The sequence below is a fragment of the Maniola jurtina genome, chromosome 6 (assembly GCF_905333055.1).
Source record: "Maniola jurtina chromosome 6, ilManJurt1.1, whole genome shotgun sequence".
Lineage (NCBI taxonomy): Eukaryota > Metazoa > Arthropoda > Insecta > Lepidoptera > Nymphalidae > Maniola > Maniola jurtina.
In genome coordinates, this window is record NC_060034.1 from 5271140 (window position 1) to 5288568 (window position 17429).

At 33.8% G+C, this 17429-nt stretch overlaps 1 protein-coding gene across 4 annotated transcripts in view; it reads left to right on the forward strand.

Moving 5' to 3' along the window:
- LOC123866535 overlaps positions 1-17429 on the forward strand; it is a 198845-nt gene that overhangs the window by 37367 nt on the left and 144049 nt on the right. For 3 of the 4 annotated variants that reach the window (XM_045908178.1, XM_045908181.1, XM_045908180.1), the window contains exon 2: positions 4033-4062. The exons of the other annotated variant lie outside the window; for it this stretch is intronic. The gene's annotated coding sequence lies outside the window, so the exon portion shown is untranslated. The remainder of the gene's footprint in view (positions 1-4032; positions 4063-17429) is intronic. 4 annotated transcript variants of the gene reach the window in all.

Sequence of the window (17429 nt, forward strand, 5' to 3'; positions counted from 1 at the left end):
ATATTACATTCAATCATATTTTGTTAACAATGTTTGTATATTTCATGGGTTCTAAACAGTTACTTTTTCAAGAAGATTTTTTAACTTGTAAAATCTTATTTATTTATTTATGTCTATAATTAAATATGTACCAAAAATTATAGCTGCTTAGAAATAAATGAGTGGATATTTGAACATCATCTGAAAGTGCCCTTCCGTCCAATAAAATATGCCCAACCTAATTCACACAGTAACATAATTTTCCATTATATAAAAAGCTTTAATTATGATGTCATGATGCGACAGGTCGAATCGGGGCAACATTCCACTTTCGCTGCAACCTTTAACCCGACTTACCTCCATATTTACGTAACTGTTATGTATGTTTAATAATCTTTAATACCAATATGTCACATTCACATATAAATTAGTTAGCATATTTCCTTTCTGTATCTTCTTTGTGGTCAAAGGTTTTTGGGTTATTTCTTATTTCAAAACTTTAATCATTGTAAACATATACTAAGCGACTATCACATAACCGTATTAATGTATTTAATAAGGTCACTTTGTATTTATTGAATATTAAATATTTTCCATCTTAGATGTACAATAATACGTATAATTATCTCATATAATAAGCAAAAACTCCTGACTCACTCATGACTGACTGAGTTTAAATATGTATTTTATTCATCAATAACTCAAAACTAAAACATACCTAAGATAAGTACAATGACAATGACGTTCACAAAAGGTAATTTAACTCTACGGGAGTTCAACAAGGAACCAAAAGCTTAATTTGCTATAATTCGTCAAACAAACGAAATCTGTATGGTACGCAGTACCACACAAAATCCAACACCACTCGACGCGCGTTTCGCTCCGACACCGGAGCATCCTCAGGAGATGTAGACCTTACAATGTCTAATTGCAAAGAATTTACAATTATTAGACATTGTACGGTATATCATGGACTTCCGCAAAATAACGCCTGCTTCTATAATACATCTACGGGAGTTTATTCCAAGAGCCCTATAATGTGGGAAAATTAAAATAAATACTCGTACATATTTTGTTTATCTATTTAATCATTTGCAAAACAAGTTTGACGTGCAAATTAAATTCATAATAAGAACACATTCTAATGTAAAATTGCGGTCAAGCGCAAACATAAAATATTGTCCTAATACGCATTCGTGAAAGTGAAATTCAGTTTATTTGATTTGGCAACTTTAGTTTTGCAAACATACTCCATTTATAGAGAAAATTTTGTGGGTAACTGTACACTAGGTTCACACATCGAAGTTTATTGAAGCATTATTTGAAATTAGGGCGACACCCGTTGCGGTTAGTCTGCCACGGGCTGCGGTTTCATGATAATGCTACACTAGTGTGGCAATACCTCGCATTTAACTCGCCTGTACACGTTCCGGTACCCAATAAAACCGGAAAGGATGAAAAACATAAAATGTCATACTATTCTAGATCATAATAATATGTCATACTTATCTAGGTCACAATAACATAGTGGACTGTAAGCATATAGAATAAACTAAAGACAGTTAATGGACTGCAAATTAGATTTAGAAATTATTCGTAAGTAGAAGTTTAAGCTAGAATAATATTACTTATTAGCCCATAGGCTAGATGGTAGTAGCAATAAAGCTGCCTTGATATAATGGAGCTTTATGGTAAGAAAAAAAAAAATATTCTAGAAATGAGAAGAAATTCTAGAAGAAGATTCTAGAGTTCTACAGGAAGGAGAGGATGTCCTTTTAAGCCCGGAACAAACACAACGGCTAAGTTCAGCTGATGGTGTGTCCAACTCAACTGTTAGTAAACTTTACAATACCGGGAACAGATAAAGGCTTTCACAATTTGAGGGCATGAAATATTCATAATCCAAGTCATTTATTCATTTTCGAACAATATTTTTTTATATTTACATTGACAATAGATTAAAAAAATTTTTATGTCTGCTTTTCTAATGATTGCTTATACAAGATATAAATGGTATAGCACCAATAAACAGGTTTCGTCACTAATAATATTATTGATTACTTGAATTCGGTTGATACCTGCACGTCAAAGACAGATTGTGGTTTCTTCAAACAAAGCAATTTGAATTTTTGGACAACTTATATATATCTAAGTTTTAAAACTTAAATCCCTTAACCTGCGGGATACAAAAACTTGTTTCTAATCCCACCAGTTTCGTAAATAAATAAACGTCCTGTCATCGTCTAATGTTTATTTACTGCCTATTATCTCAGTCTTCCAGATCTTATTTTCCGCGCAAACTTTGCAAAAAGTGTACAAAGTTTTAACGTGATTAATGAGTAGGTACAGAGAGATGCCATAGACTAGAGGCCGCAATTTCCTATTAAAAAACGTTTTTATAATATTCCTCGCGTAGTGATAACTAGTGACATGGTTCACGAGAGGTATTATTACAGGTACTATTTGGGAATTAATAATTTCTGAATTGGTTCAGATCTGGTCTGGTGGGAGACTGCGGCTGTGGCTAGTCAGTACCTTGTCAAAAAAGACAGGAAAAATGACCTCAGGCTCAAATTCAGATGAACAATAGAAATAATTGTGTTGTTGTCATTTTAGTGAATTAGCACTTGACCTGCTTGTATTATAATATGGCGACAACATATAGCTATCTTTATCATATTATGACGCGGATGCAATATACACATCTTATGATATTTTAACAAGGATAGAAGAGATAAAACCTATTGTTATATAATTTAGTGGCGTTATTTTGGCGACTGTTGTATAGATAGTATAAGGTCTGCATCTCTATGTTGTATAACTCGGTGAGATACAAGAGAAAAGAAACATTATAAATCTTTGTGAAATCGAGAGGACTTTCACTGCGGATTGCTTTTTCAATCTTTATAAACTTCTCGGGGAATCCGATTTTATTTTAAACTTATTTGCATTCTTGACTTTATCACTAAATGGAATCTTTAAAACATTATTTAATTAGTAACTTATGTTTTGTTTGAAAGTCTGTCTATTCATTTCACGGTGTGATCTTGAGGTAAGAAATTTGGCCAGATTACTTGAACACTAGAGACCAACCTTTTACCCCAGAAAATCAAAGAGTTCGTCGAGGATTCTTGAAAAATCTAAACGCGGCAAGTCGTGAGAATCAACTAATGTATCCATACAAATATTATAAATGAAAAAGTGTGCATGGCTGTTTCAATGACGGTTGCATTTTTACGACCCATTTGCTGAACCGTTTTTGACGAAATTTGGTAGAGAGATTTCAAATGAAATTGGAACTACGTTCGTATGGAGCGAGTGACGGAGAGTGTGACGACAAAGTCGTCGTAGACATATGTATCTACCGTCATTAATAAAAAATAATTTAGGACATTTTTTCTTTCCTTATTAAAGGTGCACGTGAATGTCACTCTTATTAAATTTATAATGAAAATTTTAAGATATATGAGCGTAGATAAAACAGCTTATCTGGCATCTACTAAAGTGCAGTTAGGTACAACTTAATACTAGGAAGCCACGAAACAATCTGACGGACGTAAAGATCTTTTAATGATTACCCTGTTGAAAATAAAAAAGAGTGACTCAGCTGTAGATGAAAATGTTAAGTGATCCGTTATAACACGAGTCACGTACGTACAAACTTACAAATTGTCTAGAGGTTAAGTTAGGTATGCTATCAATTATGAAGTAGTGGGAAAATCTCATAATAAAACGAATTACTTGGTAACTTGCAAAATGGTTTTTTTTATTTATTTTTTAAATACTTATAAAAAATTGCGGACACGGCAGGATTCGAACCTGTGCCTTTTGGGTTCGCGCCATACGCCCTGACCGCTAAGCCACGGTTTCGCTTACTGCCAGTGAAATATGATATTTAATTTCTTAAAACGCCCTTATGAGTCACTTAGAAAAGTTAAAGGTCCCGAAGTCTTCAACGACTTGACTATCGTCGCGCTTCAGGATTCATTCGTAATTGTAGGTATATTTACAACTCCAAACAATATTCCTAATGATTTTTTGATTTTATTTCAGATCTGAACAATTCCTGATTAATACAAAAAGGTACGTCAAGAAACATTACTTTAATACCTACAAAAGGTAAGGATACCTACGAAAGGTACCAAAAGGATGCATCTAGGTACATATTGAAGAGCTACAAGAAGACGACTTTATAATATACATGAAATTATTTTAGTTTATCTTATGAAGAAGTACTCTCGCAAAGCATACTCAAGTCAAGTACGTGTCGGACACGCTCACGAAGGGTTCCGAACCATAATATCGTACAAGATATACCTAACACTTTTATTTAGAGCACCGCAAGTTAATGACGGACTGCGCCATCTATCTATTCGATTTAATAAATAAAAAATCGGAACACATTTCAATTTTTTTTGAGTTGTAGCCACAAATTCACGGTTTCCAGATTATTTCCTTTACTTGTGCTTATAAGACCTACTTATCTGCTAAATTTCATGATTATAGCTCAACGGGAAGTACCCTATATGTTTTCTTGACAGACACGACAGACAGACACACAATGAAGTGATCCTATAAGGGTTCCTTTTTTCCTTTCGAGGTACGGAGCCCTCAGGAAAGTAGGAAAGACAATGTAATTTTCTACATATACCGAATAGAGGATGGATGGATTTAAACTTAAGTCAGGAAGCGAGGTGCGCCCCAGTTAGATTAGCTCACATGTCTTATTAAGTTGGGCCGGGCCTGAATCGGAAACTATCGACCGGGCGCCGGCGGCCGTCGGAAATCAAACTAATCGATTTTCATTTCGCCGACAGGAAATTAAATCCTTTGAGAGTCGTTCCCGATAACGGATTTCAGCTAAGCACGACACGTGTTCCAACATTTGAACGTTTGATCCGAAAGCGAAAATTTTAATATCGCTCATCGGAACCTTTATTAAATTTTCTCGAATCTAAATCGTTCGGGGCTTTACTTTAAATTGAATTTCATATTTATTTCGTCGATTCGAAATCTCCCTTGCATCACTGATTTAAACTCTAGAATGAGTTTCTCTTGAAATTAATTCATATTATGCGAAATTAAAAGTCATTAATTCGATATGGCCATCATATTTTTATGAGAAAGTCTAAAATACCCATCCAACTAGATTACAACATGGGGTTATTCAAGGGGCGGACCAACCAATTCCTGAAAGGCCGGCAACGCATCGGCGGCGGTACCAGTGGTGCTGCAAATGTTCATGGGCGGCGGTAATCACTTAACATCATGTGAACCGCCTGCCTGATGCTTTTTTTTATTTAAAAAAAAGTGCGACTCGGACCCGTACAAGAAGGATTGCGTACCATCGTACAAGAAATAACACTTTTTTAATTTGTTTTATTTTCATGGTGGCCATTCTGAAATTTTATTATTTGTTGTAAATAATACACATTATATGAAAACTTTATCTCTTTACCTATTATGATTCACGAGATATAGCCCACTGATGGACAGACGGACGCACGGACGGACGAACCTCAGGCACTCTTTAAGTTCGGAACGCTAAAAAGAGAAAAAATAATTTTTAATCCTATTTATCCGCCAAATTTTGTAGCTTAATGTAAGCATTATTATTTTACCTTATTGTTTGGATATCACTCAGCGAAAATCTTAAAACAGAGGCTCAGTCAAAGTTCTTAGAAGGCTCAAAAGCAGGTATAAATAACTAAACAAACCAAGCTTCCACAAAGCCGTTAAAACAACAAAAACATCCATCAAAATCTATTTCTCCAAGGCAAAGGACTGCTTTTAGTAAGCAAGTCTAGTATCGTGTTACGTCGAGCCTGACGGACCCATAGTTCTTAGGCTAGTTTCACATTGACTTTGATTAGATAAAACATGTCACCATTATGTCTGAATCTTTTTCTTTAAATGTCTCTGCATCTTCAACTAAAGGTCAGCAATACTGACTGCTATCTATCTTACTCCTCGCGGTCAATGGCTAAGCAGAAGACTTTTCGAGTGTTTTATTCAAGTCTAATCCCTTATGTTTTTCTTTTCTTTCGCACTCCGTTGCTCCTTTTTCTGCTATTTTCCCCCAAAAAACACGGTTGTAGCACGCGGTAACGTTCGTTTCATAAAATATGCCCTGGGTACAACATAATAATTGATAGCTCTATCTGACTCAGTGTTTTGTATTCGAATTCATTGTTAAATATAGAATCTTAGCCAACCAACTAATACGGAGCTACCTTCGATACTACCACATAACATTATGTTGTATGTATGAAAAATACTGTCTTAACTCTAAAACTTTTAGCTGAAACTTAGTTGTGCCTTCTTTTATGTGAACAACCCTTAATGCTGTTTACAAAAGTAACACGATCCCAGAGGCGAAGTGCTATGACATATACGCAAGGAACATTTCGATTTGTCCGCGGACAACGCGCCATCCCACGGGAAATTAAGAAACTAGATAGTGACCACGTCCTACGAGTATCCAAGTCGATTCCGCATTTTACTTTTAAAAATATGACGTTTTCTTGGTAAAAAATTTAAATGTTTTCTTATATCTTCAGCTTAGTAACTTAAGGAAAAATAGTCTCGCCACAACCGTCCTGCTAGTAGCTTCTGTATAAACCACACCTTAGCTGATGTTCACTTAAGGGTGTACCACTAAAAACAAAGTAAACATTTAGTTCTAGCAACAATTAAGTATCTACTTTAAAAAAGCGACCCAGAGTTAAAACTGTTCAGCAAACTGGACACAGAAAGACCATTACTTTTTTAACAAAGTTGTTAATTGTTTGTATTACGTAGTTCAAAACCCCGGATGACGTATACAGCACAACGCTTTCAGTGCATAATCGAGATTTACTGAAATGTTAAAAATAACACCATTACAAAAATACATTGTTTGGATTTGTTACGTCTGCGAACGAGGCCTTAGAGACTTTACAAGGCCCTTTAAGAGGGGTCTCTCCGTCACTCGCTTCATACAAACGTAGTTCCAATTTTATTTGAATATTAAGCAACCAAAGTTCATGAAATTTTGCAGACATATTCTAGAAACTAATATCTATGTCTGTGGTTTTCCAGATTTCTGTTAAAATATTCGGTTTCAAAGTTACGCGGTCTTATTTACATACAAATCTTTGAGCCCCTGTATTTTTAAAACAACATATTTTTAGAAAAATCTAAAACACCACAGACACAGATATTAGTTTCTAGAATATGTCTGCAAAATTTCATGGACTTTGGTTGCTTAGTATTCAAATGAAATTGGAACTCCGATTGTATGAAGCGAGTGACGGAGAGAGTCCTGTTAATGAAATTAGAAGTAAAGTAACGGCTAATTAATTTTTCATGGTTTTGCTAATGCCACAATGGAAAATTGGTCATTATTTGCGATTTATCTAATAAATTACACAAATCTGTTTTAAAATTATTAGGCATGCTTGAAACGAACTAATTATAACTTGTATCTTATTAAAATCAGGAATAAATAGACATCTCTTCAGCAAATGCGTTCCTCCATAGGATGAACCTTCTATAATAGTATTAGTACCTATTAATTTAAAAAAGCCCTTTCCCCCTAATGAACCGCCTAATTTACCGTTTAAGCTTGTGGTTGAAGTTGGTAAGACATTAATTAATTGAAACTATAATAATTTTTCGAGCTTTGTAACCAATTCTAGTGCAAACATTTCTAGTGTCCACACCACAATATTTAACTTCCTTGCCGAGGGATAACTCACTATTACATCAATAACTAGGCGAGTAAATCAGATAAAAACCAGTATATTATCCAAATATTCTTATGTATTAGGCAGTACTTTGTTATATCGTTAAAATCTGTTGTAATACCCACCGGGGCGTGCCAGGCTCATATTTAGTAATTATTCACGTTTTACGTTGATAGCCTCGACGCTATTGTTTTATTACAACTTAACATGCACGCCTCTACGAAATAATCGACCTGAAATATTGAAGTATACAAGTCCTAGCAATAAATACCTCTCACTAAATGGAGAGAAAGTTATTCATTTAAATTAAAAAGTGTAAATTAAAAATTTATAACACCCCTGAGAAGTGAAGGTTACAGTAACTAGAAAAGAGCTGATAACTTTCAAACGGCTGAACCGATTTTCTTGGATTATAGCTAAGAACACTCTCGATCAAGCCTTCTTTCAAACAAAAAAAAAACTAAAATAAAATCGTTTCATTAGTTTAGGAGGTACGATGCCACAGACAGATACACAGATATACACGTCAAACTTATAACACCCCTCTTTTTGGGTCAGGGGTTAAAAATGAAGTTAACGACAATAAAAGTTATAACGCAAAGTACTTATTTTCAACGCATATAATATAACGCAAATCTTTCATCATACAATGAAATACGGCAACGGTGCTGCAAGTTAACACTATATCATTTTTATTGCACCCGCGAATATATGGAATGGTAACACAGTGCTAAAGGGGTGCTTAGCTGGGCTCCTAGTGGAATTTCTATGCACATAATAATTTGAAGTGATCTCTGGACAATGGACAAGTGGGTAGTCTATTATAGAATAAAATGGGCTAGTTCTTTCATAACATTAGCAGCAGCAGGCTTTTAATAGATAATATATTATTCCATATCACAATGACTATACCCTTTAATAGTTGTATGCTGTAGGTATAATTATATTATGACAATCTACAGTACGAAAGGTCCAAAAAATACTTACTCTAAATTCTAATTGACAACAGGATTCCATTTTTTTTGATTCTCTTATTAAAAGGAATCGGAAATTTCCTACGGAACTGTTTCAAGGCCAAACAGTTCCGAAGGAAATTTCCGATTTTTCCCCAACAAATAATAATTATTATCATACCATCTAAATATACCTTATCAATACTTATTTATACGTGTAATATTAAATTCTTATAAATTGTGTAATCATTTAAATCTAATTTAAATACAATAAAATAATAATCAATTAGACTTTACAATTTACAAAGGATCTGTTATTTTGGGAGAAATTGATTTTAGTGGTAGGTACTTGAATGCAGATGTAAAAAGTGTACAATCTACATTTATTGAAGTGCATTGATCGTGAAAGACTTAATTATAAAGAAAACAGAAATAAAATCGAAACATACAATGACCTAGTCATTGGAAACATAGTATTAAATTACATTTTAATATGATGAACATTTAAAATTAATCCGCTGACTTCATACACGAATTATGTAAATTCCATCCATCACATTTTACTGTCGAAAGTAAATTATTATTATTTATTATTGTTGGTTGAGAATCGGTCTGGTATCGATTTTTTTGTTTTGAACAAATTAATATGGGTGGTATTTGTACGTAAGGAGCGGCTTTCGCTTTTTTGCCTCCGGATAGAAAACAACAAGCTTTTTTTTTATACAAATAACAAGACAAATAATGAGAAAAAAAATACATTTAGACTTTCTGTTTCAATCAAGTTAGACTAAGAGGCTAATTAACTAAAGGCTCTTTTTTTCTTTTTTTTTTTTTTAAATCTGGCTTTACTCTGATTAGCTAATGCCAAGTTTGTGATATTTTCAAGTTATTGAATTTATACAAGTATGGACTCCGTCTGCGCCGGCGCCCGCCGACATATGCGCGGCGCACCTTTAGAGCGCTACCCAGTCAGTTCCACCACCAAAAAACACCAACTAACACAAAAACCAGCCACTCTTAACAAAAAAAACACTCCAAACAAGCACAGCACGCGCGCCAGCAAACGCCATCGCAGACGAAGTCCAGGCTCCTTTTTTAACCCCCGACCCAAAAAGAGGGGTGTTATAAGTTTGACGTGTGTATCTGTGTATCTGTGTATCTGTCTGTGGCATCGTAGCGCCTAAACGAATGAACCGATTTTAATTTAGTTTTTTTTGTTTGAAAGGTGGCTTGATCGAGAGTGTTCTTAGCTATAATCTAAAAAAAATGGGTCAGCCGTTTAAGAGTTATCAGCTCTTTTCTAGTTTTCTTGTAGAAAAGAAGGTTAGATAACCGTTAGGTTCATAATATTCAAGTGTCAATTGACAAATGTCAAGCTGTCAAGATGGACGTTGCCTAGATATACATAATTATTTATTTGAAGAGAGTTTATTTAAAGAGTTTACAAAAACCTATCCCCAAGCCTCCTCCACGCGGATAAAATCGCGGGCGCATCATATAACTTTAATCTATATTACTCTACCAATAACTTTTAATTTAACATGTACCTACCAACCATTGAAGTATAGGTGTACCTATATATACTTATTATTTCGGTTCTATCAACATAATTTTTTTAAGATAAATACCTAATCAAACGCACTAAACTGACCAAAACGAAAAAAAGGTTAGTTGAATCGCGGTGGAAAGTACTTAGTGTTATAATAATGGATACAAACCTATTTAAGTACCTACATACGGTTACATCAACGAACTTTACGATCGCAAATATTTTGTTAACATCCTCCAAAATTAATGCTTTATTATGAATACGAAACAAAGTTTGCCTAACTTTTAATTGCTTTCCTATCTTACATATAGCGTACAAGTATAATGAACTTCATTTGTTTTACAGTATAATTAAGCAAAACAATACATCAATTAGAATTGCTTTATATTATAATACACAGAGAATTCCACTTCGGTCTGTGATTTTATAATACTTAGGCACTTTTGCTCTTATTTTGCTGGAGCTTAATTCCTTTGAGCTTTCACATGTTTTTATATGTTAAAAAAATTAAGCTCCTTATAATAGTTCTGCTTTTTGCCCCTTGTTTGCCCCTAGCTTGCTAATGGTTTTGTCTGTGTCAATGACATTGGTCCTCCGGCGGATCTTCTCATTTTGGACCTTATCCCTTAAACGACGATATTAAAGAAGCTGGCGGGAAGAGGAAGGCTGAGGACCGGTTGTGGTGGCGCTATTTAGGGAAGTTCTATGTCCACCAGTGGATGTCCATAGGCTGATGATGATGAATGATATTAGAATAAAAAATAATATTATACATGAAAACAACACTTACATGCATTATTAATTATTATACTGAAGCGATGTTATGCTAAGCGGAAGAGATTGCCCTGAACGTTCACCGATGTATTTGAAGGCTTTATTTACTTCTAGCCGCAAAGAACAACAGTTAATTACACAAAAATGCGGAAAATGCTCTCAGTTGATACCTAGTAGTGTTAGAAAACGGGGGTGATCGCCTTGGAAATATTGTAATGATTGCTTCTCTTTGTCATAAGTAGATCACCTTTCTATAAACGAGCGAGTATATTACACTCTAGCTATAAATAGTATGGTTAATGGATATATACACAATTCTAGTCTAGTTTCGGACCCTCCTAGCTTTAGTTTTAAGTTACAATCACAGATAATAATTGAGTCGGGGTTCAGAATCTGAGCCTAATAGCAAAAGGCAAGATTTTTGATTTGAAACAGTTTTGATCTAGGGGTGTGAAATATAATTTTTTACTAATTTCCCAAAAAAACATGCAGTTAAATAAGTAGCATATAATATTATTAAATTCAAATACCAATATGGTCGGCAGATAAATTCACTTTTAGAATTGGATATTAGATTTTTCAATTTAACTAACCCATCCCTTTTACCCCGAGACCCATATCAAAAGGGTTAGAATTAAGTGTTCCTCTATCATAGAGCCATAGTGAAATTGTAATGACGTCATAATATCCTTACCCTTTTTCGGGTGTACTTTTTTTACAACGAACCAGTACAATACTTGAATACATTTTAGTACCAGCTATATGATAGGGTACACAAGTCAATAAAAAGCTAAACGTAAAAACATATCGAGTGGGTTTTTTTTTCTTTTTTTAAGTCGGACTTAGACTCTGGAAAAAACAGTTTTATTTTCACTGGAAAAAGATTAATTTTTTGAAATTTTGTAGAATTGACAAACTTTGCACCTCTCTGGATATCGCGCCCGGAACGCTTTAGACCGCTAGACATACTTTGTGAAAAGGCACTGAAGAATAATTGACACGGAACTGAAGTGATGTATTTAAAAATTATTTAGAAGCTTCCGTAAAGTGTAAGTAAAACACTATAGTAAAAACAAGTAATTATTAAAATAATTGAAAAAAACATGACTGCTCTGCCATAAAACGAACTAAAAGGAAATGACGTTAATTATAAATGGTGCCATACAGTCGCCATATTGAAATTTTCTCAAAAAATTTATAGGCGGTTCCAGTCAAAATGATGTAAAAATTTTAACGATACCTGACACATCCTAATCTGTTGAGACATTGAGTTAGGATCGAATAAAGAAACTCACATACATGACCCCTGAAATTATTTACACTCTTGTTTTGGGCAGCCGTGTTGGTACCTAATTACAAATTGCAATAGGATTGCAATGCAATATACTTAAATCGTAGCAATCATATTAATATCGATATGGAGCTAACTGTGGGTATTACATATTATCGAAAGACAATGAAGTCGTGAAATTATGGTTAATTCACGTAGCATTTCGTTAGACATTGCGCCTTGGAACTTACTTGTATGGTGACGAAAGACATGAGATATAAATCTAACCAACTATTAAGTATAAAAGGTGTTCCAAAAGTACTGCAATTGAGGATTGACTTTCTGACATAGTACGATTATTCTCCATGTAATCAAAATGTCCCAAGTTCGATTCCTTTGGATCTCTTTTGATAAGATTCACACTACGAACAACCGATGCCACAGATTTCATCCTTCTAGGAGCCTCACCAAACACCAAAACATGTTCTGCATTTACAGTCTTCACAACAGGAACTTTATAAATCAAATAGACTTAGAATAATGGTCTTGTAAAAAGGGCTACCGAAGTTACCATCATATCAACTACACCACGTACCTAAATCACAAAGCGATTTTGTATTCTGATAGGGTCTTTATACCTTCTAAGACATTCTCTTCACAGACAAATGACATTAATAAATCATCCATAACGTCACACTGTCACGATTATGAAAAAAATCTAGCATACCTAACAACATACCTATTTATTCTTTCTAAATGTGTATGAGTCATATTTTAAGTGCATTAAACAAGGACTTACCACCACTTACTTCTACGAATGCTATAAAAACTTATGTACGTATCTTATGTATTTTATCAACATCCTGTGCGCATATTCGTATTTCTTTGTTAGACGTCTATTTCGGCTGTAAATAACTAATAAGGAAAAATAATAGGTATAAAGACATGACTAACTAAGCATTATTTGTTATTTCATTTAAATATGCTGTTTATTTTTATACTTTGCGCGAGAATTTCAATGTAGGTACTTCTTAGGCTTATTTAACTAAAGTTATTTTACCTACATAATAGGTACTATTGAACTAGGTATATTATTATCTACGCATTATTATTTATTATGCATACAATTATTATATGAATAGAATAAAACCGATAGAACATCAAAAGAACACCTTTAAACCAAACTGACAAAAAAAGGAAATCCAACCAACAATTTGTGAAGATTGTCATATTCGGTATATTACCGACACTTTATGTCTAGTTTGTGAGAGATCCTTGAAAATTGGAGGTAACTATAGTCAAAGAGTTGCGACTTAGTTTATCTATACCACAAAAGTTAGAAAGTGTAGAATCAAGTCATCAAAAAATCATATCCACAATGTAAGCAAGTCGCTTTCATTGTACCTGTAGGTAAAGGTATGATGAGATCACAATAAAAAAATAGTGTTAATTATTCAGAATATTATTAGGATCTTGAACTTACAAAAATATAGTTATACAATTTTTAGCAGAAGTACATAGTATAACTACAGAATCCTATAACGACAAACTTAAATTTCTGTTACAAAGAAGAGATAAAAATAATGCAATCTTTAGTATCACTTTTTCTATCTATACGTTATGCACACTGTACAATTCTGTTTAAAAATGATGTTGAATTATGTTATTCATTAGTTTGTTAACTAACTCTTTGTCTATGGCACTGTTGTGCAAATGGCAAGTCATTTATGTCACTATGGCGAAATGTGAGGCATCAAATAAACGCCTGCGACACCTCACGACGCTTTCACTTGGCACTCTGCGTGAACTCACGCTTTATGAAAAAGTAAAAGTGACACGAAACCTGTTTCTAATCGGAAACATTATGACTGTTTACGAGCGTGATTCTTGAGACGTACCTACCTATAAGTTAAAAAAATATTGATTATACATTTTAACTGTAGAATATACTTTAGAAAATAACTGACATAAATAATAGTGAATAGTATTTTCCTAATTTGTTTGAGCATGGTAAACACTTAAACAGATTTTACATAATTTATTTAACCATAATTAAAAACACGTATCTGCAAAGGAAGTAAATTTATTGTTAACAAAATGTTTTATTAAACTAACCCATGATTTTTTTCTGTCCTTAAAAAGATAGAATAAAATTAATAAAACAATGCCATTGTATACATTGCCGAAAAAATAAATATTTGTCAATTATATTGTTACAATGTTATCAGCTGTCTTGTGTGGTTTACAATAAAGGATTTTGATTATCTTTTGCAAAAAAAATCGACAAGGCAATAAAAAGATAAGAATTCAATTAATATTTACAAATCGTATTTTTTGCTATGTGTATTATAATATGATGATTCAATCAAATATTATGCAAATATTATGTTTGTTTGGTCGTCATTATTCAATTACGAGAATAATATTTTATGAATATTTTATTAGAGTTGAAGTTTTTCCTGTCATAATAAGTTTTGAACGGCACCACCTTTCCGCCAAAGCTAGAAGCCTTTCCGCCAGTGCTAACTCACATTATATTCTAAGGAAATCATTAAATAATATTTTTCTTATCGCCACAGATCTCTCGCTAGCTTTATATTACTAGATAGCTTCACAAAATAACTACAGAAAATGATTATAATTATATTCACTTACTTAGCTTTTCAAAGTCAGTTCAAATTTTCCAAGTTAGAATTGACTGCAGGTACTTGTAAGTAACCCAAAGGTCATCTCTACATAATATAAAAAAACAAAGTCACTTCGTCTCTTCCTCTTACGCTTAGATCTTTTAAACTACGCAACGGATAGATAGAATGATTTAAGAGGAAGGTTTACGTATGGTTTAATATTGTTTTATTTTAATTTGTTAAAATTTGACGATAAAATATTTTCCAGATGGCGAAAGAAATCAAGCCGATTAAAAGCTTTCATCGAAAATGATATCTTATTATTTTGAAATGTAACAAAATAACCACACTGACACCATATTAGTGAATATTATACACATTGCACTCGTTCGAAGACGAGATGGGTCACTAGTAAAATATAATAATCACCTGCGATTCGAATGTGCATAACCCATAGAGCTTTTTGGCGGTCTTGCTGTAATGACCAATGTATTTAGTTGGTTCACACTACATACACACGCCTTAACACCTGTGAATTACAACTGTAATATCTTAATTACATACGTTATTATTATCTAAGAGCAGGTGGATAATATGCCCGCTTAATAATTACATAAGTTGTTATCATCAAAGAGCAGGGGGACAATTTGTTCCAAGTGTTTCAGCTGTAGAAATACAATAGCAATATCATAATAATATATTAAGCAGGTGTGTAAATGTGTAATACTAACACGTCGAGTTTTAGCCGTTATTAATCACTTTCAACAAATCTTTCGCCAGCTCTTAGCCAAGTAACGTGTAATTTCAAATGTCTGTGTGCCTAGTGGGAGATTTTTAACCTATTCGATCGCGTAAAAGTTAACTGCGTTTTGTATGGAATTGAAACAGCGCCATCTTCTTGTCACTAGATGGCGCTGTTTCAATTCCATACAAAACGCAGTTAACTTTTACGCGATCGAATAGGTTAAAAATCTCCCACTAGGCACACTGATCATAGCGCCGTCGATTGAATAATTGACCGTTGCAACAAAAGCAAAAATGTAGCGACCTTACAAATAGAAAAGCCGGCCTTCACGCTCGCTGATCTAGAATGAAACATTACTTCGCTACAATTTTTCAACTAAGGTCTTCAACAGATACAGCGTGCGACGTCAGCGATACTAACGCGCCATTCACAATCATATTATGATCGCGTTCATAGTGTTCGTTATTTAATTTATGACAACAGGAGTCGCATCGTGTTGGATAGTAATTGGTATTTATTGACGCCTGTAGCACAACTCCGCAGCGAAACCGCACGACAACTACATATAACACACACACACAGCCTTAATACAGCTCATTACATTTGGGCATACGAACGTGAGACGTCACGCGTTGTGTCTGACCAAGGCTTCATAACGGGCAGGAAAAGGAAGTGCGCTAGAAATAGCTGAATTAACTTTGGATTAGCTCAAGGTGTTGGATTATGCTCTTGTTGTTAATTACTATGTTAAGCCGACGCTGACGTATTATTCGCTGCTTTGCACAAATTGAAAAATATGCATTGTTGAATGATAGAGCTATTAGACATGCTTGTGAGTTGTTTTTAACCACCGACCCAAAAATAGGGGTGTTATAAGTTTGACGTCTGTATCTGTGTCTCTGTGTATTTATCTGTGGCATCGTAGCTCCTAAACTAATGAACCGATTTTAATTTAGTTTTTTTTTGTTTGAAAGGTGGCTTGATCGAGAGTGTTCTTAGCTATAATCCAAGAAAATCGGTTCAGCCGTTTGAAAGTTATCAGTAGTAGAAAAGAATGTTTGGATAGGTCAGTTTTAATATTTCTCAATTGTTCTCGTCATAATAACTGTGATATTTATTTAGTTCGGTAAAGGCGTTTGTGCACTCGTTCATATTGAATTTGTATTCGTTTTCATAAAAATACGATTCAAAGTGGCTGCCATTCAAAACTTACATGCGTGTGCACTCGTTCGTATCTTTGCGATTCGTAGGTATTTGATAGATTTTTGACGGATTTTTACGAAAACGAATACAAATGAGTGCACAAACGCCCAAAGGGTAGTTAGTTTTTCTTTCCCTTATTAACATTTTGGTTTTACTTTATGTTATTACTCAATACATTCCTATTCCTACGTTAAATAGTTGTTACAATTTTTGTTTCAACAAAAACAATAGTTTATTGTTTACTTAACGTTAACTTTGACGTCATCTATTTTACAATAGTTATGCGCCTACGTAGGTATAGACAGGCGAGGTATTAAATTAATGTTCTATGTCAAGTCTAGTCTATTGAGTCATAATTAGATCCATGTATTGATATCCTTCGTTTACGCGATTGTTAGAAATACATGTTTGACCTTAGAAATATAAGTACTATTCTGGAGTCGACTGAGGTCGTGACTTTAAAAGGAACGTATGTCGTTTACAATAATTATTATTCATTGAATCATAAATCTTTGCATGATGGGAAATGGGCATATTTATCTTGTAAGAAAGAACTCGTCAACTTTAACAGGGCTCTCTCCGTCACTTACTCCATACAAACG